At 45.8% G+C, this 25,737-nt stretch overlaps 1 long non-coding RNA gene across 1 annotated transcript; it reads left to right on the forward strand.

Moving 5' to 3' along the window:
• Positions 1-1,072: 1,072 nt before the first annotated feature.
• LOC123057605 (uncharacterized) lies at positions 1,073-12,985 on the forward strand. The gene is made up of 3 exons (XR_006426893.1): positions 1,073-1,083; positions 4,504-4,505; positions 12,668-12,985. It is a non-coding gene; the product is annotated as an uncharacterized lncRNA (long non-coding RNA).
• Positions 12,986-25,737: the final 12,752 nt, after the last annotated feature.

Consider the following 25,737-nt stretch of genomic DNA (forward strand, 5'->3'; position numbering starts at 1 on the left):
TGTCCATCACATCATTCTCCTAATGATGTGATCCCGTTATCAACGACATCCAATGTCCATAGTCAGGAAACCATGACTATCCGTTGATCACAACGAGCTAGTCAACTAGAGGCTCACCAGGGACATATTGTGGTCTATGTATTCACACGTGTATTACGATTTCCGGATAATACAGTTATAGCATGAATAAAAGACATTTATCATGAACATTGAAATATAATAATACTTTTATTATTGCCTCTAGGGCATATTTCCAACACTTACCTCGAAGGCGTCATTCTGACAAACCAACATAAGGATAACTTCCTCGTGCCTTACTTTCCCGAATAAGTCCTCCCCTCAACCGCCCCGTAACATATGAATTCTTAGATTTCGATCGTTTTTCTTTTAACATTCCATGTTTTCTGCAGTGACACATGTTGCACGCTCATCCTCCTAAGCCCCAAATATTCCATGGCCACGTATTTCGACCCGGACCGTCAGTCGAACGTAGACTACACAAATGTCAAGAAGGTTCTTGATGATGTTCTTCCTGGCTACGTCAAATCTGGAGGCATCTTCACCAGGCCTATTCGTAAGTATGGCAAGCACGTGTTCTCCCACAATACGACGTTCTGCTGCGTCAAGCAACCGCCTGGCGGTCAGAAGGGTGCCTACTATGCCATCCATCACATGCGGGCGATCGTACGGGACCATCATCAACTTATGCTATCGAGTAGACTCAAAGATTGGGCCGCGAGCGTGTCGGCATTCCAGGACGCGGACATCAGACAAGAATTCTTTCGCATCCAGTCGGAGTTTGCGGAAATCATCCATCAAGATGTCCTTCGTACCGCGGGGCAGTTCTACCTCAGAAATCAACCGTCCAACAGTGACATCGACACAATCCTACAAATGCAGGCTGACAACGCCCGTTCTTTCATGACTCCCACGATAGATGGCGGCTTCATCCACGCTCCGGTCCCTTGAGTCTCATGTTGTAATTAAACTTTAATGAACTTGTAGTATGTTTCTTTGGTTTCGAGAGTCGTTCAACTTAAGATGTAATCGATGCTATTAATGTCTTGCTTTTCTCTTCCGATCGTTCTGTTGCATACTTATATATTGCTTATGTATTGTCTGTGAATTGGTACTAACGTTTCGTTTGGCTACTGCATAGTGATGCCGTGGTATGTCGTGTACAAGGGTAAGGTTCCCGGAGTGTACGACGACTGGGAGGAGTGTAGGAGATAGGTTCACCGATTCAGCGGTAACAGTTACAAAGGGTACGCCACTAGGGCCGAGGCCAAATCTAGATACGCCCGCTATCTAGCGGGAGAGGGGAGGGAGCGTTGGAGGAACCGGATGAAGACGAGTTTCATCGTGATGATGCTCATCGTGATGACCGCAGCTCTCTTCTATGTGATGGTAGTTTAGATGATTGATATCGACTTGTAATGTGAAGACAAACTCGCGGTCTCGAGACTTGTAATATAATGTTCTATCTTTGTTCGGTCTTTTCATTTCGGAGACTAATATGATGACTTGTATTCGGAGACTAAAATGATGAATTGTATTCAGAGACTAATCTTCTATTGTATTCGATGAATCTGTTGTTGATGTGTGTTGTCTATATTTTGTCCAATTATACATTTTGTAACCTGTGCAAAAAACAGAAAATAAAAAAATAAAAAAAACCTAATATTCATACTAATGGCGCATCACATCATAGTGCGCCATTAGTATGCCAAAGGATACTAATGGCGCATCATTAAAGAGTGCGCCATTAGTATGCCGAAGTTACTAATGGCGTATCCTGCTGTCATGCGCCATTAGTATGCCAAAGCACCTGGGTATACATGGCCCCCTGGGAGGCATACTAATGGCGCACTGTTGTATATACTAATGGCGCATCTGGGGTGCGCCATTAGTATACCAGATACTAATGGCGCACCTGTGGTGCGCCATTAGTAAAATATAGTAATGGCGTGCTACTAATGGCGCACCACTAATGCGCCATTAATGGCCAAATTAGGCGCGCCATTAGTAGGCCTTTTCCTAGTAGTGTGGAGAACATAGTAATTTCAAAAAAATTCCTACGCACACGCAAGATCATGGTGATGCATAGCAACGAGAGGGGAGAGTGTGATCTACGTACCCTTGTAGATCGACAATGCAAGCGTTTGGTTGGTGTAGTCGTACGTCTCCGCGGTCCGACCGATCAAGCACCGAAACTACGGCACCTCCGAGTTTTAGCACACGTTCAGCTCGATGACGATCCCCGGACTCCGATCCAGCAAAGTGTCGGGGAAGAGTTCCGTCAGCATGACGGCGTGGTGACGATCTTGATGTACTACTGTCGTAGGGCTTCGCCTAAGCACCGCTACAATATTATCGAGGACTATGGTGGTAGGGGGCGCCGCACACGGCTAAGAATATGATCACGTGGATCAACTTGTGTGTCTCTGGGGTGCCCCTGCCTCCGTATATAAAGGTTCAAGGGGGGTGCAGCCGGCCTAGAGGTGGCGCGCCAGGAGGAGTCCTACTCCCTCTGGGAGTAGGATTCCCCCCCCCCCCCAATCCTAGTTGGAATAGGATTCGCGGAGGGGGGGAGAGAAAGGGGGCCGGCCCCCTCTCCTTGTCCTATTCGGACCAAGGGAGGGGAGGGGCGCGCGGCCCATCTCAGGCTGCCACTTCTCTTTTCTACTAAGGCCCACTAAGGCCCATATAGCTCCCGGGGCTGGTAACCTCCCAGTACGCTGGTAAAATCCTGATTTCACCCGGAACACTTCCGATATCCAAACATAGGCTTCCAATATATCAATATTTATGTCTCGACCATTTCGAGACTCCTCGTCATGTCCGTGATCACATCCGGGACTCCGAACAACCTTCGGTACATCAAAAAGTATATACTCATAATATAACTGTCATCGAAACCTTAAGCGTGCGGACCCTACGGGTTCGAGAACAATGTAGACATGACCGAGACATGTCTCTGGTCAATAACCAATAGCGGGACCTGGATGCCCATATTGGCTCCTACATATTCTATGAAGATCTTTATCGGTCAGACAGCATAACAACATACGTTGTTCCCTTTGTCATCGGTATGTTACTTGCCCGAGATTCGATCGTCGGTATCCAATACCTAGTTCAATCTCGTTACCGGCAAGTCTCTTTACTCGTTCCGTAATACATCATCTCGCAACTAACTCATTAGTTGCATTGCTTGCAAGGCTTAAGTGATGTGCATTACCGAGAGGGCCCAGAGATACCTCTCCGACGATCGGAGTGACAAATCCTAATCTCGAAATACGTCAACCCAACATGTACCTTTGGAGACACCTGTAGAGCACCTTTATAATCACCCAGTTACGTTGTGACGTTTGGTAGCACACAAAGTGTTCCTCCGGCACACGGGAGTTACATAATCTCATAGTCATAGGAACATGTATAAGTCATGAAGAAAGCAATAGCAACATACTAAACGATCGGGTGCTAAGCTAATGGAATGGGTCATGTCAATCAGATCATTCAACTAATGATGTGATCCCGTTTAATCAAATGACAACTCTTTGTCCATGGTTAGGAAACATAACCATCTTTGATTAACGAGCTAGTCAAGTAGAGGCATACTAGTGACACTCTGTTTGTCTATGTATTCACACATGTATTATGTTTCCGGTTAATACAATTCTAGCATGAATAATAAACTTTTATCATGATATAAGGAAATAAATAATAACTTTATTATTGCCTCTAGGGCATATTTCCTTCAGTCTCCCACTTGCACTAGAGTCAATAATCTAGATTACACAGTAATGATTCTAACACCCATGGAGCTTTGGTGCTGATCATGTTTTGCTCGTGGAAGAGGCTTAGTCAACGGGTCTGCTACATTCAGCTCCGTATGTATCTTGCAAATCTCTATGTCTCCCACCTGGACTAGATCCCGGATGGAATTGAAGCGTCTCTTGATGTGTTTGGTTCTCTTGTGAAATCTGGATTCCTTTGCCAAGGCAATTGCACCAGTATTGTCACAAAAGATTTTCATTGGACCCGATGCACTAGGTATGACACCTAGATCGGATATGAACTCCTTCATCCAGACTCCTTCGTTTGCTGCTTCCGAAGCAGCTATGTACTCCGCTTCACATGTAGATCCCGCCACGACGCTTTGTTTAGAACTGCACCAACTGACAGCTCCACCGTTTAATGTAAACACGTATCCGGTTTGCGATTTAGAATCGTCCGGATCAGTGTCAAAGCTTGCATCAACGTAACCATTTACAATGAGCTCTTTGTCACCTCCATATACGAGAAACATATCCTTAGTCCTTTTCAGGTATTTCAGGATGTTCTTGACCGCTGTCCAGTGATCCACTCCTGGATTACTTTGGTACCTCCCTGCTAAACTTATAGCAAGGCACACATCAGGTCTGGTACACAGCATTGCATACATGATAGAGCCTATGGCTGAAGCATAGGGAACATCTTTCATTTTCTCTCTATCTTCTGCAGTGGTCGGGCATTGAGTCTGACTCAACTTCACACCTTGTAACACAGGCAAGAACCCTTTCTTTGCTTGATCCATTTTGAACTTCTTCAAAATCTTGTCAAGGTATGTGCTTTGTGAAAGTCCAATTAAGCGTCTTGATCTATCTCTATAGATCTTTATGCCTAATATGTAAGCAGCTTCACCGAGGTCTTTCATTGAAAAACTCTTATTCAAGTATCCCTTTATGCTATCCAGAAATTCTATATCATTTCCAATCAGTAATATGTCATCCACATATAATATCAGAAATGCTACAGAGCTCCCACTCACTTTCTTGTAAATACAGGCTTCTCCGAAAGTCTGTATAAAACCAAATGCTTTGATCACACTATCAAAGCGTTTATTCCAACTCCGAGAGGCTTGCACCAGTCCATAAATGGATCGCTGGAGCTTGCACACTTTGTTAGCTCCCTTTGGATCGACAAAACCTTCCGGTTGCATCATATACAACTCTTCTTCCAGAAATCCATTCAGGAATGCAGTTTTGACATCCATCTGCCAAATTTCATAATCATAAAATGCGGCAATTGCTAACATGATTCGGACAGACTTAAGCATCGCTACGGGTGAGAAGGTCTCATCGTAGTCAACCCCTTGAACTTGTCGAAAACCTTTTGCGACAAGTCGAGCTTTGTAGACAGTAATATTACCGTCAGCGTCAGTCTTCTTCTTGAAGATCCATTTATTCTCAATTGCTTGCCGATCATCGGGCAAGTCAACCAAAGTCCATACTTTGTTCTCATACATGGATCCCATCTCAGATTTCATGGCTTCAAGCCATTTTGCGGAATCTGGGCTCACCATCGCTTCTTCATAGTTCGTAGGTTCATCATGATCTAGCAGCATGATTTCCAGAACAGGATTACCGTACCACTCTGGCGCGGATCTCACTCTGGTTGATCTACGAGGTTCAGTAGTATCTTGTCCTGAAGTTTCATGATCATTATCATTAGCTTCCTCACTAATTGGTGTAGGTGTCGCAGAAACAGTTTTCTGTGATGTACTACTTTCCAATAAGGGAGCAGGTACAGTTACCTCATCAAGTTCTACTTTCCTCCCACTCACATCTTTCGAGAGAAACTCCTTCTCCAGAAAGTTTCCGAATTTAGCAACAAAAGTCTTGCCTTCGGATCTGTGATAGAAGGTGTATCCAATAGTTTCCTTTGGATATCCTATGAAGACACATTTCTCCGATTTGGGTTCGAGCTTATCAGGTTGAAGCTTTTTCACATAAGCATCGCAGCCCCAAACTTTCAGAAACGACAACTTTGGTTTCTTGCCAAACCATAGTTCATAAGGCGTCGTCTCAACGGATTTTGATGGTGCCCTATTTAACGTGAATGCGGCCGTCTCTAAAGCATAACCCCAAAACGATAGCGGTAAATCAGTAAGAGACATCATAGATCGCACCATATCTAGTAAAGTACGATTACGACGTTCGGACACACCATTACGCTGTGGTGTTCCGGGTGGCGTGAGTTGCGAAACTATTCCGCATTGTTTCAAATGTACACCAAACTCATAACTCAAATATTCTCCTCCACGATCAGATCGTAGAAACTTTATTTTCTTGTTACGATGATTTTCAACTTCACTCTGAAATTCTTTGAACTTTTCAAATGTTTCAGACTTATGTTTCATTAAGTAGATATACCCATATCTGCTTAAGTCATCTGTGAAGGTGAGAAAATAACGATATCCGCCACGAGCCTCAATATTCATCGGACCACATACATCTGTATGTATGATTTCCAACAAATCTGTTGCTCTCTCCATAGTACCGGAGAACGGTGTTTTAGTCATCTTGCCCATGAGGCACGGTTCGCAAGTACCAAGTGATTCATAATCAAGTGGTTCCAAAAGTCCATCAGTATGGAGTTTCTTCATGCGCTTACACCGATATGACCTAAACGGCAGTGCCACAAATAAGTTGCACCATCATTATCAACTCTGCATCTTTTGGCTTCAACATTATGAATATGTGTGTCACTACTATCGAGATTCAATAAGAATAGACCACTCTTCAAGGGTGCATGACCATAAAAGATATTACTCATATAAATAGAACAACCATTATTCTCTGATTTAAATGAATAACCGTCTCGCATTAAACAAGATCCAGATATAATGTTCATGCTCAACGCTGGCACCAAATAACAATTATTTAGGTCTAATACTAATCCCGAAGGTAGATGTAGAGGTAGCGTGCCGACCGCGATCACATCGACTTTGGAACCGTTTCCCACGCGCATCGTCACCTCGTCCTTAGCCAATCTTCGCTTAATCCGTAGTCCCTGTTTCGAGTTGCAAATATTAGCAACAGAACCAGTATCAAATACCCAGGTGCTACTGCGAGCATTAGTAAGGTACACATCAATAACATGTATATCACATATACCTTTGTTCACCTTGCCATCCTTCTTATCCGCCAAATACTTGGGGCAGTTCCGCTTCCAGTGACCAGTCTGCTTGCAGTAGAAGCACTCAGTTTCAGGCTTAGGTCCAGACTTGGGTTTCTTCTCTTGAGCAGCAACTTGCTTGCTGTTCTTCTTGAAGTTCCCCTTCTTCTTCCCTTTGCCCTTTTTCTTGAAACTAGTGGTCTTGTTGACCATCAACACTTGATGCTCCTTTTTGATTTCTACCTCCGCAGCTTTCAGCATTGCGAAGAGCTCGGGAATAGTCTTATTCATCCCTTGCATATTATAGTTCATCACGAAGCTCTTGTAGCTTGGTGGCAGTGATTGGAGAATTCTGTCAATGACGCAATCATCTGGAAGATTAACTCCCATCTGAATCAAGTGATTATTATACCCAGACATTTTGAGTATATGCTCACTGACAGAACTGTTCTCCTCCATCTTGCAGCTATAGAACTTATTGGAGACTTCATATCTCTCAATCCGGGCATTTGCTTGAAATATTAACTTCAACTCCTGGAACATCTCATATGCTCCATGACGTTCAAAACGTCGTTGAAGTCCCGATTCTAAGCCGTAAAGCATGGCACACTGAACTATCGAGTAGTCATCAGCTTTGCTCTGCCAGACGTTCATAACATCTGGTGTTGCTCCAGCAGCAGGCCTGGCACCCAGCGGTGCTTCCAGGACGTAATTCTTCTGTGCAGCAATGAGGATAATCCTCAAGTTACGGACCCAGTCCGTGTAATTGCTACCATCATCTTTCAACTTTGCTTTCTCAAGGAACGCATTAAAATTCAACGGAACAACAGCACGGGCCATCTATCTACAATCAAACATACATAAGCAAGATACTATCAGGTACTAAGTTCATGATAAATTTAAGTTCAATTAATCAAATTACTTAAAGAACTCCCACTTAGATAGACATCCCTCTAATCCTCTAAGTGATCACGTGATCCAAATCAACTAAACCATGTCCGATCATCACGTGAGATGGAGTAGTTTCATTGGTGAACATCACTATGTTGATCATATCTACTATATGATTCACGCTCGACCTTTCGGTCTCCGTGTTCCGAGGCCATATCTGCATATGCTTGGCTCGTCAAGTATAACCTGAGTATTCCGCGTGTGCAACTGTTTTGCACCCGTTGTATTTGAACGTAGAGCCTATCACACCCGATCATCACGTGGTGTCTCAGCACGAAGAACTTTCGCAACGGTGCATACTCAGGGAGAACACTTCTTGATAATTTAGTGAGAGATCATCTTATAATGCTACCGTCAATCAAAGCAAGATAAGATGCATAAAAGATAAACATCACATGCAATCAATATAAGTGATATGATATGGCCATCATCATCTTGTGCCTGTGATCTCCATCTCCGAAGCACCGTCATGATCACCATCGTCACCGGCGCGACACCTTGATCTCCATCGTAGCATCGTTGTCGTCTCGCCAATCTTATGCTTCCACGACTATCGCTACCGCTTAGTGATAAAGTAAAGCATTACAGCGCGATTGCATTGCATACAATAAAGCGACAACCATATGGCTCCTGCCAGTTGCCGATAACTCGGTTACAAAACATGATCATCTCATACAATAAAATTCAGCATCATGTCTTGACCATATCACATCACAACATGCCCTGCAAAAACAAGTTAGACGTCCTCTACTTTGTTGTTGCAAGTTTTACGTGGCTGCTACGGGCTTAAGCAAGAACCAATCTTACCTACGCATCAAAACCACAACGATAGTTTGTCAAGTTGGTGCTGTTTTAACCTTCGCAAGGACCGGGCGTAGCCACACTCGGTTCAACTAAAGTTGGAGAAACTGTCACCCGTAAGCCACCTATGTGCAAAGCACGTCGGGAGAACCGGTCTCGCGTAAGCGTACGTGTAATGTCGGTCTGGGCCGCTTCATCCAACAATACCGCCGAACCAAAGTATGACATGCTGGTAAGCAGTATGACTTATATCGCCCACAACTCACTTGTGTTCTACTCGTGCATATAACATCAACACATAAAACCTAGGCTCTGATACCACTGTTGGGGAACGTAGTAATTTCAAAAAATTTCCTACGCACACGCAAGATCATGGTGATGCATAGCAACGAGAGGGGAGAGTGTGATCTACGTACCCTTGTAGATCGACAACGGAAGCGTTTGGTTGGTGTAGTCGTACGTCTCCACGGCCCGACCGATCAAGCACCGAAACTACAGCACCTCCGAGTTTTAGCACACGTTCAGCTCGATGACGATCCCCGGACTCTGATCCAGCAAAGTGTCGGGGAAGAGTTCCGTCAGCACGACGGCGTGGTGATGATCTTGATGTAGTACTGTCGTAGGGCTTCGCCTAAGCACCGCTACAATATTATCGAGGACTATGGTGGTAGGGGGCGCCGCACACGGCTAAGAATATGATCACGTGGATCAACTTGTGTGTCTCTGGGTGCCCCTGCCTCCGTATATAAAGGTTCAAGGGGGGGTGCGGCCGGCCTAGAGGTGGCGCGCCAGGAGGAGTTCTACTCCCTCTGGGAGTAGGATTCCCCCCCCCCCAATCCTAGTTGGAATAGGATTCGCGGAGGGGGGGGAAGAGAAAGGGGGGCCGGCCCCCTCTCCTTGTCCTATTCGGACCAAGGGAGGGGAGGGGCGCATGGCCCATCTCAGGCTGCCTCTTCTCTTTTCTACTAAGGCCCACTAAGGCCCATATAGCTCCCAGGGGGTTCCGGTAACCTCCCGGTACTCCGGTAAAATCCCGATTTCACCCGGAACACTTTCGATATCCAAACATAGGCTTCTAATATATCAATCTTTATGTCTCGACCATTTCGAGACTCCTCGTCATGTCTGTGATCACATCCGGGACTCCGAACAACCTTCGGTACATCAAAACGTATAAACTCATAATATAACTGTCATCGAAACCTTAAGCGTGCGGACCCTACGGGTTCGAGAACAATGTAGACATGACCGAGACATGTCTCCGGTCAATAACCAATAGCGGGACCTGGATGCCCATATTGGCTCCTACATATTCTACGAAGATCTTTATCGGTCAGACCGCATAACAACATATGTTGTTCCCTTTGTCATCGGTATGTTACTTGCCCGAGATTCGATCATCGGTATCCAATACCTAGTTCAATCTCGTTACCGGCAAGTCTCTTTAATCGTTCCATAATACATCATCTCGCAACTAACTCATTAGTTGCATTGCTTGCAAGGCTTTAAGTGATGTGCATTACCGAGAGGACCCAGAGATACTTCTCCGACGATCGGAGTGACAAATCCTAATCTCGAAATACGTCAACCCAACATGTACCTTTGGAGACACCTATAGAGCACCTTTATAATCACCCACTTACTTGTGACGTTTGGTAGCACACAAAGTGTTCCTCCGGCACACGGGAGTTACATAATCTCATAGTCATAGGAACATGTATAAGTCATGGAGAAAGCAATAGCAACATACTAAACGATCGGGTGCTAAGCTAATGGAATGGGTCATGTCAATCAGATCATTCAACTAATGATGTGATCCCGTTTAATCAAATGACAACTCTTTGTCCATGGTTAGGAAACATAACCATCTTTGATTAACGAGCTAGTCAAGTAGAGGTATACTAGTGACACTCTGTTTGTCTATATATTCACACATGTATTATGTTTCCGGTTAATACAATTCTATCATGAATAATAAACTTTTATCATGATATAAGGAAATAAATAATAACTTTATTATTGCCTCTACGGCATATTTCCTTCAGAACAATAGGCTGATTTGGAGTGGGAGTGACATTATCATCATTAACGACGGGTTCATCATGTGCATCAACAATTTCATTACCAGATGTATCACCTTTATCAATAACATGCTCCACCTGAACAGTAGGCTCCTGAAGAATAGGCCGCTGTTCACTCCCAACGGGAACATTAGTAGATGAAACATCATGTAACATAGCAGATTCATTAAAGATAACATTTCTGCTAATAACAACCTTCTGGGTTTCAGGATTCCATAATTTAAAACCTTTAACACCAGACTTATAACCAAGAAAGATGCACTTAATAACCCTAGGCTCCAATTTTCCATTATCAACATGAGCATAAGCAGTGCAACCAAAAACTCTCAATTGTGAATAATCAGCAGGTGAACCAGACCATACCTCAATTGGAGTTTTCTTATTAAGAGCAATATATGGTGAACGATTAATCAGATAGCAAGCAGTGGAAGCGGCCTCAGCCCAAAAACGCCTATGCAAACCTACATTGGACAACATGCAACGGGCTCTGGAAATAATGGTCCTGTTCATACGCTCAGCAACACCGTTTTGTTGAGGAGTATAAGGAACGGTGTAGTGTCTGGCAATGCCTTCAGACTTGCAATAATTCTTAAATTGCTTAGAACAGAATTCCATACCATTATCAGTGCGAAGTATCTTTACCTTCTTTTAAGTTTGTCTTTCAATCATAATCTTCCACTCCTTAAAAGCTGAGAATGCTTCATATTTATGCTTCAAGAAATAAGGCCATACTTTTCTCGAATAATCATCAATAATAGTCAGCATGTAACTAGCACCACCTAGTGACTTTCTGTGAGATGGTCCCCATAAATCAGAATGAACATAATCAAGAATACCTTCAGTTGTATGAGTCGAAGTGTTGAACTTCACCCTCTTGCGTTTGCCGAAGATACAATGCTCACAAAATTTCAGTTTACCAGGTTCATATCCATCAAGAAGACCTCTCTTATTTAACTCTGCCAAACCAAGTTCACTCATATGTCCAAGACGCATATGCCAAAGGTTAGCAGCATCACAATCAGAATTCTTTGAAATAACTGGAGTAGCGTTACCTGAAATAGTAGAACCTCGAAGGTAATAAAGACCATTGGTCGAACTTAAGTCACCTTTCATCACAACAAGGGAACCTTTGGTGACCTTCAAAAAACTATCTCCACCTGAATATTTGTACCCCTTTGCATCAAGGGCACACATAGAAATAAGATTTCTCTTCATCTTCGAAATATACCGAACATCTGTCAAAGTTCTGATTATGCCATCAAATATTTTGATTCGAATAGAACATATGCCCTCAATCTTGCATGGTGAATTATCAAAACCCAAAACGGAACCAGCAGAACTAGTGGAGTCAAAAGTATTAAACCAATCTCTATGTGGACACATATGAAAAGTGCATGCAGTGTCAAGTACCCACTCATCATTGGTCTCAGCACATCCAGCAATAACGACAAGAGCATCATCGGAACTATCATCACGAGCAACGTTAGCAGAATTTTTACCTTGTTTGTTACCTTTCCTCTTTTCTTTATTCTGCAACTTGAAACACTCAGAGATGGCATGCTCGTCTCTCTTGCAATACCTGCAATACTTCTTGTCTCTGGATTGCGACCGGCCCCTGTAGCCGTTTTTACTTTTGCCTCAGTTTCCATTATTGGAGTTCTTCTCGTTTGTCCTGCCACGAACAGATAATCCCTCGGCTTGGGATGAACTCGAACCATCATGAGGCACCATTAATTTCATCTTCTCCTTAGAGTTCAAAGCTTCATAAACTTCATTAAGTGTGAGAGTATCACGACTGTATAATATGGTGTTTCTAAAATTGGTATAAGAACTTGGCAGTGAACAAAGTAACATTAGAGCAGTATCTTCCTCTTCATACTTAACCTCCATTGCAGCTAGATCAGATATGATCTCTTTAAATTCTGAAATATGATTCAAAACATTACCTCCCTCAGGTAACCTGTGCAGGAATCATTTTTGTTTCAGATGCATCTTGCTGGTGAGATCTTTAGTCATGCAAATCCCTTTCAGCTTTAACCATAGAGCAGCGGCAGTTTTCTCGCTCAAAACTTCCTGCAAAATATTATTATGCAAATGGAGTTGAATTTGTGGCAAAGCCTTACAATCAATTCTTTTCTCATCAGCAGTCCAGTCCTCAATTCGGTTCTTCCCAAAACTATCCAGTGCTACATCATAGTCGGCCTGTGCCAACAACGCCCGTATCTTGACTTGCCATAGGGTAAACCTTGTGTCACGATCCAGCAGTGGATAATCTTACTTCATGGATGCCATGAGTTGATAAACTATGCACAAAGTAGTACAAGTCGAAGTAGAAAAATTCTTGACAGAATTTAATATACGAAGCAAATAGAACAGAATAAATAGCAGCTGGACGTAGCAGATGAACGAAGAACAAACTAGCAGTACTAGCCTCACATAGAGGAGCACTAGTAGCAGATTAGATCAAATCAGGTTTGCACCTCAAGACTTGAGCCTTGTGATCCCACGTGAAGTAGCAACAACAACCTTTGTGAGCAAAAGCAACTTCGGTTGATGTACTAGTACAAGCGCAGGCTGATGTGCCTCGGGACTTAAGTCCTTACGTGGAGCAGCAACGGCAACGCAGCGAACTTGTGATTTGACGCGACGGAGCAACGGAAGCTTGTGTCCGTCTCCAAAAACTGCTCGGGTAGGAAACTGATCAGCGGCACAATACCTATCGGTCTCGGCTGCAGGGAAAATCGATTGCCGCGGATCGCCAGACGTGTGCAGCGGCGCACACCGAACCCTAGCTCTCTCAGACTCAATCTCGTATCTGAAACCTCAGCTATGTATACCACTTGTTAGATAATAACGAGAATAAACGAGACACGAGAGAAATGGATTTTTACGTGGAAACCCTTGCAGGAGAAAACCAGGGACGCACGAAGGCGCAATCACTATGATGGAGGAGTATTACAAGCACGAGACGATAGTCCGTCTGAGGTGCGACTACATGGGGTATATATGAGGGCAATACATGAGAGTCCTTGAAAGACAAGTAAACGAGTTGTACTCGTACACGTCGACGTTAACGCAAAGGCCAACACCGGTTGTACTATGTCTAGTCCAACACGGTATAATTTGGATCACAATTTAACACTTCACAGGTCGCGCGCCGTGCGTGGCCACCGCCTTTCGCCGGGAACACCGCGTTGCCGTTGAGAAGCCTGGGCCTAGGCAAACGCGAGCGCGGCTCGGCGGCTGGACCGGCGCCATTCCTCGACTGTGCGCTGGAGGCGGCACCGTGTTTCGAGGAGCCGGGCGTTGAACGCGCCGCATCGCGGGGAGCCACACAGGGAGGCGTTGGTCGTCTTTCGGTGTAGAACTGCGCCGCCACACCGTTCTGCGGGCTGAGGCGCCCTCGCGCCACAAGGCGTTGCCTGCCGCCGGCCTCCAGGCAATTGCTCCGCCAGCGAGCGTGCTGATAACGTGTTCGAAGGTTAAAGAGAATGAAGTGAATCGCAAATCGACTCTTATATTGATCGATGGAAAAGTTACAATATATACGTCCGTAAAGGACGCGATGGTACAAGGAGACATCGGTTCCTAGCGAGCAGGCACTAGGTCTCCGTAGGGGATGTGACCGCAAGTCGGGGATATGGGTAGATTCCCTATTCATTAAACATGCTTAATTAATTCTAACAATGAGGTAGGAGCGAATCAACCTGTGATTGAGTTGGTTAGGTGGACAGTGGTATCCCCAATCCACCAGGGTTCAAATCCTGGTGCTCGCATTATTCCTGGATTTATTTCAGGATTTCCGGCGATGCGCTTTCAGTGGGAGGAGACGTTCCCCTCGACAACGAGGCGCCGTGCGTGCGTGCGTTCATAGGGATGAATGTATGCGCGTGTATATGAGTGCTTGTGTCTGTACTGATGCTCAAAAAAAAACAATGAGGTAGGAAAAACGGAATAGTAGTTCTATTGACGTTCTTGCTAACTTGTGTAGGGCGGTGAGGGACGCAGCTTCGGTGCCTTAAAGGCACCTGCCTTTGGGTCATTGACATGTGGGCTAGTTACCTGTTGGGCCCACATGTCATAGATACAAAGATAGGTGCCACAGTTGACGCGGCAAAGCCACAGCCAGAGACTGGGCACATGCACGGCCCGATCGGGCCGATCGGTCATCTTCCTTCTGCATCCGTGTTTGCATGGAACGGACATGTTGTCGACGACACGCTCCATGTGATATAGCAACGCTGGACGGCAGCACGCTCGCTTGATGGGAGTTGTTCGCAACAAGTCAAGCAGATGGAATTCCTCTTAGAACACTATCAAGTGTATCCCACAAAGAAAGATTTCAATTTGTTATTAGTAAACAAAAACGTAAAAATTTAAGGAAAGTTATCATTCAGAAAAAAAAATCAAGTAAAGAAAGAATAATGAAAATAGGGTAACACCAGGAACAAAAACATAAACACAAATTATTCTAAGAATGAATAAATTAAGGACATTGGTATTGCCTAAAACAAGAATGAAAATGTTAAAATGAAACAAATAAAAAACGTGTATTCTTTTGTACTATGCACAAAACTTAAACACAAATTACACAAAAGTTGTACTCTTCCACACTGTGAAAGAACGAGTGTAAACTAGTGCAACTTCTAATAATTATTATGATTTAAGTATATTCGTTTGAAGTAGTGTCAAACTATTTCAACACCAAAAGCGTTGCCTCATGCATAAACATATGAGAAATTCAATCGCTCAAAAGTTGACTAAGCAACAAAAATCCTAGAGGAACTATTAACATGGGTTAAAAGATTTGTTCATTCTACTCACTTTTTTCTCATTAGTAAACAAAGATATATATTTTTAAGATGAAATTCTAAAACATAAATTCCAACTGAAGAAGAAGTAATCATGAAAATTATCTTACCTGAAACAAAATCATGAAATAAAATAAAAACATAAACAAAAAATATTCTAAGGATGACTGAATTGAGATCATTGGTACCTAAAATAAAAAATAAAATGAAACAAATAAAAACTTGCACACGAGGTACATCATAGTAGTGTAACACACATTTTTTTTGTTATACTAAGTGATCAAAAATAAAATAATAATGTTGAACATTGATGACACATAAAAACTGAATTACATCTCATATCAATGGTAACACCTGCCTTAACCCTATCTCACGCACACTCACAGACATGCACACACCGACACACAATTGCGGACATACACATCAATATACACAACAAATGGGAACCAACATGTGGTTGAATCGGTGTGAGGACAGTGGTATCCCCGACCACCAGGGTTCAAGTTCTAGACTTGACACTGGTGCTCACATTTCAGATTTATTTTAAGCCTTCCGGCGATGTATATTCAGTGTGAGGAGATGTTCCCGTCGACTATGAAGGCGGCGGTGGCGACTTCGTCAATCTCAAGATGATGTCTGGCTCAATCTCTCGGGGGTGCTCATAGGGGCAGGGTGTGCATGCGTGTATTCATAGGGTGAGTGTATATGTGTATGTATAAGCGTCTTTGTCTGTACTGTGTTAAAAACACAACACATGCGAACCAACTTGTGATGGGTTGGTTAGGAGGGCAGTAGTATCCCAGCCCATCAGGGTTCAATCCTAGAGTTGACACTTGTGCTCGCATTTTTCTGAATTTATTTCAGACCTATTGGATTGAACAAGAGTGCAATTCTGTAGCTTCCTTGGCCAGAGTGTCAGGATCGGCCAAGTTCCCGATTCAATTACCATAGTGGCTCTGGTAGGAGCTAGGGTTCTACCGGGTCTAGGGCGGAGATTGTGGGGGAAAGATGGAGGAAGACGAGGTCGAGGGCGCGGCGGCCGGCGGTTGGGCGCCATCCTTGCGTGGTGGAGAAGAGGCGGCGGCGGCGCAAGAAGCGGCTAGGGTTAGGTCTCCCGGCTCCCTAAGGGAAGCCGAGCAAATACTGATTGCTTCTTGCTTGATTAGATTGATACATCTCCTCTCCTTATATAGAGGGGTTTACTTGACTCCTAAGCAAACTATCCTAATTAATAACGATAAGATAATTGGGTTAAGCCCCTAATAACAATAAGATAACTTGGGCCACAACCCACTGGGCTAAGCCCCTAATATGCCGGTCATAACACTTCTCCCCGCCTGCACAAACAGCTCGTCCTTGAGTTGTAAGGTGGGGAAGCGCTGGCTGAACTCATCGAGGTGATCAACCAGCGTCAAACACCTTCGCGACAGCTAGGGCGGCCAGGTCGGCGGCGACGGCGTCTTCCTCAATGTAGTCTGCAGCCTCCAGGTAGAAGAGTTGCGAGCAGACGTGGCCGGGCGTGTAGGGCTCGTCGCAGTTGAAGCACAACCCTTGGCGGCGATGCTCGCGTAGCTCGGCCGAGGTGAGCCGGCGGAACAGGCGCGCCGCGATTGCGGTGAGGGGTGCCGTGGAAGCCTGAGCAGGCCGACCCTGCGCGGGAACATCTGGCCAGGGTAGCGGCCCAGCGGCCCGAGAAGGTGATGTCTGCTGGATGGCCACAGCACGGCGCTCGAACGCGCGGGCGTAGTACATGGCCGTCTGGAGATCCTGGGGTCCCCGAAGCTCCACGTCCACGCAGATGTGATCCGGAAGTCCACCGACGAAGAGGTCGGTCCGCTGCTGCGCCGTCATGCCTGACGCGTGGCATGCCAGGGCCTGGAAACGGTCGGCGAAATCCTGAACCGTGGAGGTGAAGGGAAGGCGGCCGAGTTCTGCCAGCCGGCTCCCGCATATCGGCGGCCCGAAGCGAAGGAGGCATAGCTCGCGAAAGTGCTCCCATGGGGGCATGCCGCCCTCGTCTTGCTCGAGGGCGTAGTACCACATCTGTGCGGCGCCCCAAAGGTGATATGAGGCGAGCCAGGTGCGTTCCGACGCGAGCGTGCGTTGCCCTCGGAAGAACTGCTCACACTGGTTGAGCCAGTTGAGGGGGTCCTCGGTGCTGTCGTAGGTGGCGAAGTCGAGCTGCGGCGGTGTTTGAGCATGACTGCCATGAGCGTATGGCTCGGCGGTACGGAGCAACGAAGAGGATGACGTCGGTCCGGTGTGCATAGGTGATCCGCTGGGAAGCGGTGGCCCGGCGTAGCCAGTGTGGAAACCCGCGGAGCCGAAGGGCGCCGGCTGGTCCGCAGCCATGGTGTAGACTGGCGGCGGTGACGTCCCAGCCAACTAGGCCGGAAGCTGGGACGGCGAGGGCGGGAACCACACTTGCTGAATTGGCACGCCTGCCGCCGCAGTTGTATTCAGCCCAGTGCTGGGCGGCAGAGGCGCCTGCAGCGGCAGCTGCTGCTGCATGGAAATGGCGGAGGCGGCGGGCGCCGCGATGGCCGCGGTCGGCCATTGAGGCCAGAGCGGGGCTGTGGCTGGTTGCTGCTGCAGTGGGGGCTACAGCGGCCCGACTAGCGCCCCGGTGGCCCCTTGGTGCGGCAGCTGCCAGGGCGGTGGCAGCGGTAGCTGCAGCTGTGGCTGCAGCGGCCCGGTGAGCGCAGCGGAGGCCGCCGGGTGCGGCAGCTGCCACGGCAGCAGCATCGGCCCGGTGGTGATGGTTGGTGACGTGGCCGGTAGCAGCCCGTAGGGCCCATCCAAGTAGAGGCAGATCCCCTGGACGACTGTGACGAGATCGTTGAGGACGCCGGTCATCTCTGTCGGGGAGTAAACCAGCAGCGCAGTGGAGGGTGGTGGCGGCGGACCCGTGGATGGGGGCGGCAACTGGCCGGTGGAGGCGCCGGCGGTGGAGCCTAGTGGCGCATTGGGTAGGGCCAGCGGCGTCGTGGAGAGGATCGACGGCGGTGCGGTGGTGGTGGGCAGCGGCGGGATTAGTGGTGGTGCAGACATGGTCGAAACCGAGCTACCTGATACCAAGGTGGTAGGAGCTAGGGTTCTACCGGGTCTAGGGCGAAGATTGTAGGGGAAAGATGGAAGAATACGAGGTCGAGGGCGCGGCGGACGGCGGCTGGGCGCCGTCCTTGCGTGGTGGAGAAGAGGCGGCGGCGCAAGAGGCGGCTAGGGTTAGGTCTCCCGGCTCCCTAAGGGAAGCCGAGCAAATACTGATTGCTTCTTGCTTGATTAGATTGATACATCTCCTCTCCTTTTATAAAGAGGTTTACTTGACTCCACTAGTAGAAAAAGGGTCAAATGTTCAGCTCATTAGTCCCGGTTTGTAACTGAGCCGGCACTAATGTGACCATTAGTGCCGGTTCCAACGGCTAGCTGGGCCGTTCTCATTAGTACCGGTTCGTGGCGAATATTTAGCACCGGTTCGTGCCACGAACCGGTACTAAAGAGAGTGGTGGCTGAATGTTGTCAGTCTGGGGCCCCTCCAGCACCTTTAGTACCGGTTTGTGGCACGAACCGGTGCTAAAGGTCGTCCTATATAAACCCTTCTTCCACCTGCGAGCGAGCTCGCTCTGTTTTTCCGGTTTCCCCTCTCCTCTCTTTTATTCCCTCTCTACCTCGAGCTCATATCAAATTTTGCCTAAATTTTGTCAAGATTTGAAGGCCCCCATCCATTCAAGTGATCACAAAGGTAAGCAACTTTGTCCTTTCATCTCTCATTGCTAGATTAGCTTTTGCAATGCTTTATATAGTCATTAATTTGTGGGTTTTAGTAATTTGGGGGGAATTATATGTGGTAGTTTATTTGATTTATATGCAGTTTGAGCTCAAAATAACTCTTAGTTTGCATATGTAGGTGTGGTTTACTTAGTGCCTTCTAAATCTTCGTCGTAACCACCGTCGATCGCCTGCAACGTCCCGTCGCCGGCACCACCTTGTGGTGAGCCTCTTGTTCATGAATGTTTTATATAAAAAAATTGATATTTGTGTGATTTGGATATATAGTTACTCGTATAATTATCTTACCCATACGTTGTTTGTTATACATAGTGCCATGGTTTTGATATCCGTTCCCGTCGGCCCTCGTCCGGGTTATGATTCGGATGTGGTATATTCTCTTTTAAAACTATTTGTTGCATTTCGTGTTTATGAGAAATTATGCCCATCAAGTTGACATAGATATTTGTATGTAGGAGGTAGTTGAACCGGAAATTCCAACCGACCCTATTGTCAAGAGGTTAAATTTAGTTGAAAGAGAAAACGAGGATTTGAAGGAAAAATTGAAAAGAATTGAGGGGGAGAAGATGGAATTGGTGTTGCATGTTGCCGATGTCGTCGATGATCACAAGATTAAGATGGAGAAAATGCGCTTGAAGATTAGAAAGATTAGAAAAAATACCATTCATAGTGAGGCTTGGTATCATTATGATGTTGGATCAATTGTTACCTTAGTTGCAATCTTGATCGCATTTGTTGTTGCATTTAAATTCTTTAGCTAGAGAGTTATTTGTTTGTTGCATTTAAGTGTTGTATGAACTTTATGTATGAACTTGCATTAATTTGGTCTTTTCGGTGTTGGGTAATGAAGATGAGCCGAAAGTAGATGTACGATGACCGATGCTCTCCAGAGTTCATTAATGGCGCCGAAACTTTTCTACTTGCGGCTGAGGCAAACAAGCGGGCGGATGGTTTTATGCCTTGTCCATGTGCTGGATGTAAGAATGATCTAAATTACTCTAAGTCAGGAACCATTCGCGTCCATCTGTTGAAGTACGGTTTCGTGCCCCACTATAATGTTTGGACCAAGCACGGAGAAAGAGGGGTTATGATGGAAGACAATGAGGAAGAAGAGGACGACGATAGCTATCCTGGCCATGGGTTCCCTGAATACGATGATACAACAATGGGGGAAGAAGCTGAGCCGGCAATGCGGGAAGAAGTTGAAGAAGAGGCATCAGATGAGCCCGTTGATGATCTAGGTCGGGCCATTGCCAATGCAAAGAGAAACTGCGCAAGTGATTTGGAGAAGAAGAAGTTGCAGCGCATGTTAGAGGATCACAAAAAATTGTTGTACCCGAATTGCGTAGGTGACAAGAAAAAGCTGGGCACCACACTGGAATTGCTGCAATGGAAGGCAGAGAATGGTGTATCTAACAAGGGATTTGAAAAGTTGCTCGTAATGATAAAGAATATGCTTCCAAAGGACAACGAGTTTCCCAAGAGTACGTACGAAGCAAAGAAGGTTGTGTGCCTTCTAGGGTTAGAGGTGCAGAAGATACATGCATGCCCTAATGATTGCATCCTCTACCGCGGTGAGTATGAGGATTTGAATGCTTGCCCGGTATGTAGTGCATTGCGCTACAAGATCAGCCGCAATGACCCTGGTGATGTCGAAGGAGAGCGGCCTAGGAAGAAGATTCCTGCCAAGGTGATGTGGTATGCTCCTATAATACCACGGTTGAAACGTTTGTTCCAAAACAAAGAGCATGCCAAGGCGATGCGATGGCACAGAGAAGACCGCAAGAAAGATGGAAAGTTGAGAGTACCCGCTGACGGGTCATAGTGGAGAAAAATCGACAGAAAGTAAGGGAAAGAGTTTGCAGATGACGCAAGGAACATATGGTTTGGTCTAAGCGCAGATGGCATTAATCCTTTTGAGGAGCAGAGCAACAACCATAGCACCTGGCCCGTGACTCTATGTTTGTATAACCTTCCTCCTTGGTTGTGCATGAAGCGAAAGTTCATTATGATGCCAGTGCTCATCCAAGGCCCTAAGCAACCCGGCAACGATATTGATGTGTACCTAAGGCCATTATTTGAAGAACTCTGACAACTGTGGAATGGAACAGGTGTACGTCTGTGGGATGAGCACATGGGGGAAGAATTTGACCTAAAGGCGTTGTTGTTCGTGACCATCAATGATTGGCCTACTCTCAGTAACCTTTCAGGACAGACAAACAAGGGATACCGCGCATGCACGCATTGTTTGGATGATACCGACAGTATATATTTGGCTAATTGTAAGAAGAATGTGTACCTGGGACATCGTTGATTTCTTCCGAGCAGGCATGCCGTAAGAAAGAAAGGCAAGCATTTCAAAGGGGAGGCGGATCACCGGACGAAGCCTCGCCACCGTACTAGTGTTGATGTACATGATATGGTCAAGGATTTAAAGGTAGTCTTTGGAAAGGGTCCTGGCGGACAACCTGTTCCGAATGACGTTGACGGACGCGCACCTATGTGGAAGAAGAAATCTATATTTTGGGACCTGTCCTATTGGAAAGACCTAGAGGTCCGCTCCGCAATCGACGTGATGCACGTGACGAAGAATCTTTACGTGACCCTGCTTGGCTTCTTGGGCGTGTATAGGAAGACAAAAGATACACCTAAGGCACGGGAGGACCAGCAACATACGCACGGAAAAGACGGCATACATCAGGGTCATGCCAGCTACGCTCTTACCAACGAAGAGAAGGAAATCTTTTTTGAACGCCTGCTCAGTATTAAGGTACCGTCTGGCTTCTCGTCGAATATAAAGGGAATAATAAACATGGTAGACAAAAAGTTTCAGAACCTAAAGTCTCATGACTGCCACGTGATTATGACGCAACTGCTTCCGGTTGCATTGAGGGGCTTCTATCGGAAAACGTTCGATTGGCCATTGTGAAGCTATGTGCATTCCTCAATGCAATCTCTCAGAAGTTAATCGATCCAGAAATCATACCAAGGTTAGAGAATGATTTGGTGCAATGTCTTGTCAGTTTTGAGTTGGTGTTCCCACCATCCTTCTTCAACATCATGACGCACGTCCTAGTTCACCTATGCGAAGAGATTAAGGTTTTGGGTCCTGTATTTCTACACAATATGTTCCCCTTTGAGAGGTTCATGGGAGTCTTAAAAATTTTGTTCATAACCGTGCTAGGACAGAAGGAAGCATCTCCAAGGGCCATGAAAATGAGGAGGTCATTGAGTTTTGTATTGACTTTATTCCTAACCTTAAGCCGATTGGTGTTCCTGAATCGCGGCATAAGGGCAGACTGGATGGAAAAGGCACACTAAGAGGGGATCAAATAATATGTATGGACAGACATTCTCTCACTGAAGCACACTACACAGTTCTACAGAATTCCGCCTTGGTGGCTCCATATATGGATGAACACAAGAATTTTCTACGCTCCAAACACCCGGAGAGGTCTGATGACTGGATTACACGTGAACAAACCAGGAGTTTCACCGTCTGGTTGCAAACACGTACCATGCATGACGCCTCTATTGAAGATGACCTGTACTCGCTGTCCCAGTTATCATCTTTGAATATAATGACTTTCAAAGGGTACGAGATAAAATGGTAATACATTTTACACGATCGCCCAAGATAAGAAGAGCACCAACCAAAACAGTGGTGTCCGCTTTGATGCAGCAATCAAGACGGGAAAGGAAACATATTATGGTTATATACAGGACATATGGGAACTTGACTATGGACGTGATTTGAAAGTCCCTTTGTTTCGGTGCAAATGGGTCAATATGACACGAGGCATGGTAAAGGAAGAGCCGCAGTATGGAATGACAATAGTGGATCTCAACAATCTTGCGTATGCAGACGAACCATTCGTCCTAGCCAATGATGTGGCACAGGTTTTCTATATGAAGGACATGTCTACGAAGCCGAGAAAAAGAAAAGATAAGGAAGCGAATGCATCATACGATGAGCCAAAGCGGCACATAGTTCTTTCTGGGAAGAGAAACATCGTGGGAGTGGATGACAAGACAGACATGTCAGGAGATTATGAAAAGTTTGATGGAATTTCTCCATTCACAATAAATATTGACCCGAGCATCCCGTTAAATAATGAAGATTTTCCATGGTTACGGCGCAAAGGGACACACGCGAAGAAAAAGTTTCACACCCAAAGATCTGGGATGTGATAGGCTTCACTATCATCACTTTCTTCTGTGTTTCATACCCAGGAGGGAATCTCTGTAATAGTTAGGGTAGTTATGTGTTTTGGTATTTGAAACGCGAAGAAATTTTATGTGCAAACAATTTTTTCATGCATTTACTGATTTTTTCAACTAAATTGAAAAACACTTCAAATGAACTCCGAAAAGGTTGAAAGTTGACACGGTATCATAATTTCACCCACATAGCATATGCGAAAAAGTAGAGAGGGTTACGGCAAAAACTGAATGCACTTTGTGTACAAAATGGACAATCTCTTTCGAACTATCAGGGTTTTGGATAAAAACTCATTTGTTACGAAGGCATTTCATTTTTTAAATAACCTAAGCATTACCAAATTGAATATAATGATAAAACACACTAATATTAAACATAATAAAAAAGAATCACTGAAAAATGTATTCACAACGAAACTCTAAATACAGCAAAAAATAACTAAAAATAAATAAAACAAAATTAATAATGCATAAACGAATAAAAAAGAAAAAAAGCCCGCCTACTAGGCCACAGCGGCCTGCATACGACTAGAAACCCAACCTGTTGTTGGGCCAGGATGGAGGCCCGCAAGCCCAATAGGCCCCACATGGCAGAGTAGCAGAGGTAGGCCCAGAAGGCCTGCATTTGAGAGGAGCTCAGTGCAGTGCCCGCGCCGGGGCTTATAAACTGGTCCTGGCGCTCTAGCGAGGTGGGACTAAACATCTGCGCCCCTCGGCTGCCAGCGCACCCCCAATTAGTACCGAGTCGTGGCACCAACCGGTACTGAAGGGGGGGTCTTTAGTACCGATTGGAGTCACCACCCGGTACTAAAGGCCTGCCCTTCCCGCCGCTTGGCCTGGCCAAAACAGATCTTTAGTACTGGTTAGTGGCTCCAACCGGTACTAAAGGTCCATCCTATATAAGAAAACACTTCGAAATTTTGCAGTTTCATCTTCCACTTCCTCTCTGCTTCATCACCGCCGCCCCGTCCCGCGCCGTCACCGCTGCCGTCGCGCCGTCCCAGTCGACTCTACGCCACCCCGGCCTCGTCGCGCCGCCCCCGTCGCGCCGTCCGCGTCGCCGGCCCGTCCCCGTCCCCGCACCAGCCTGCGTCGCCGTCGCCTCAACCTCGCCCACGTTGTGAGCCTCTGTCCCCCCTCTCCTTCCTCCAATCTAAGCCGTCGCGCGCGCCGCCGGCGCCGTCGATCGCCTTGGCTCGCCGTCGCAGGCGTCCCCGCACCGTCGCCATGCACACACACAACACATACAGAATTTTTGATCTGTTTTTAGTTTTCTGTTTTTAGTTATTAGTTATATATATAGAAATGTTAGTTTTTAGTTTTCTGTATTAATGTTAGAAATGTTAGTTTTTAGTTATTAGTTATATATAGAAATGTTAGTTTTTAGTTATTAGTTTTCTGTATTAATGTTAGAAATGTTAGTTATATATAGAAATGTTAGTTTTTTCTGTATTAATGTTATAGAAATGTTAGAAATGTTAAAGAATTTTTTTATAGAAATATTAGAAATGTTAGTTTTAGATATGGTCAATGTTTTTTTAGTTTATTATATTTTTAGTTATAAAATTTAGAATTTGCATATATGAAATCACAATCCATCATTTAAAAATGTTACTTTACTTTTGCGGCATATAGTATTTGTTGTCGACGATGCCCAGCCCGCATCCTCGCCGTCTACCCGTTCGCGACGACGTCCTGCTTCAGAGGACCCATGTCCCGGACTGGGCTCCGCCGGGCTGGCACTGGGAGGTGCTACCTTCAGGGGTGCGACGCTTGGTGAGGAACCCGGCCTCGGGACCCGTCGTCGACCCTGATCTCCTTTGGTGGCGTTCGCGTGGGCCACTTTCGGTGCGGAGGGAGTCGGCCCCGCCGGAGGTGGTACGTCGCCGTGTCAGGGAGGAGGACAAGCACGTCCATCGCTACATGGCTACTATGGACGTCAGGTTCTCCAATACCTGGCAGGTTCTTTGGGGAGATCACCCGAGCTATGATCCAGTGATGGTTCCTTCACTTTGGTTGTCCACCGCCCGCGCCTCAGGAACTGCAAGTGGCCTAGATTACTCTCTAGTATTCGATCTTTATTAGCTAGCTAGCTATTGATGTATTCGATATATAATATTCGAGATGATTTATTCGAGATTATA

Source organism: Triticum aestivum, chromosome 3A (assembly GCF_018294505.1).
Source record: "Triticum aestivum cultivar Chinese Spring chromosome 3A, IWGSC CS RefSeq v2.1, whole genome shotgun sequence".
Classification (NCBI taxonomy): domain Eukaryota; kingdom Viridiplantae; phylum Streptophyta; class Magnoliopsida; order Poales; family Poaceae; genus Triticum; species Triticum aestivum.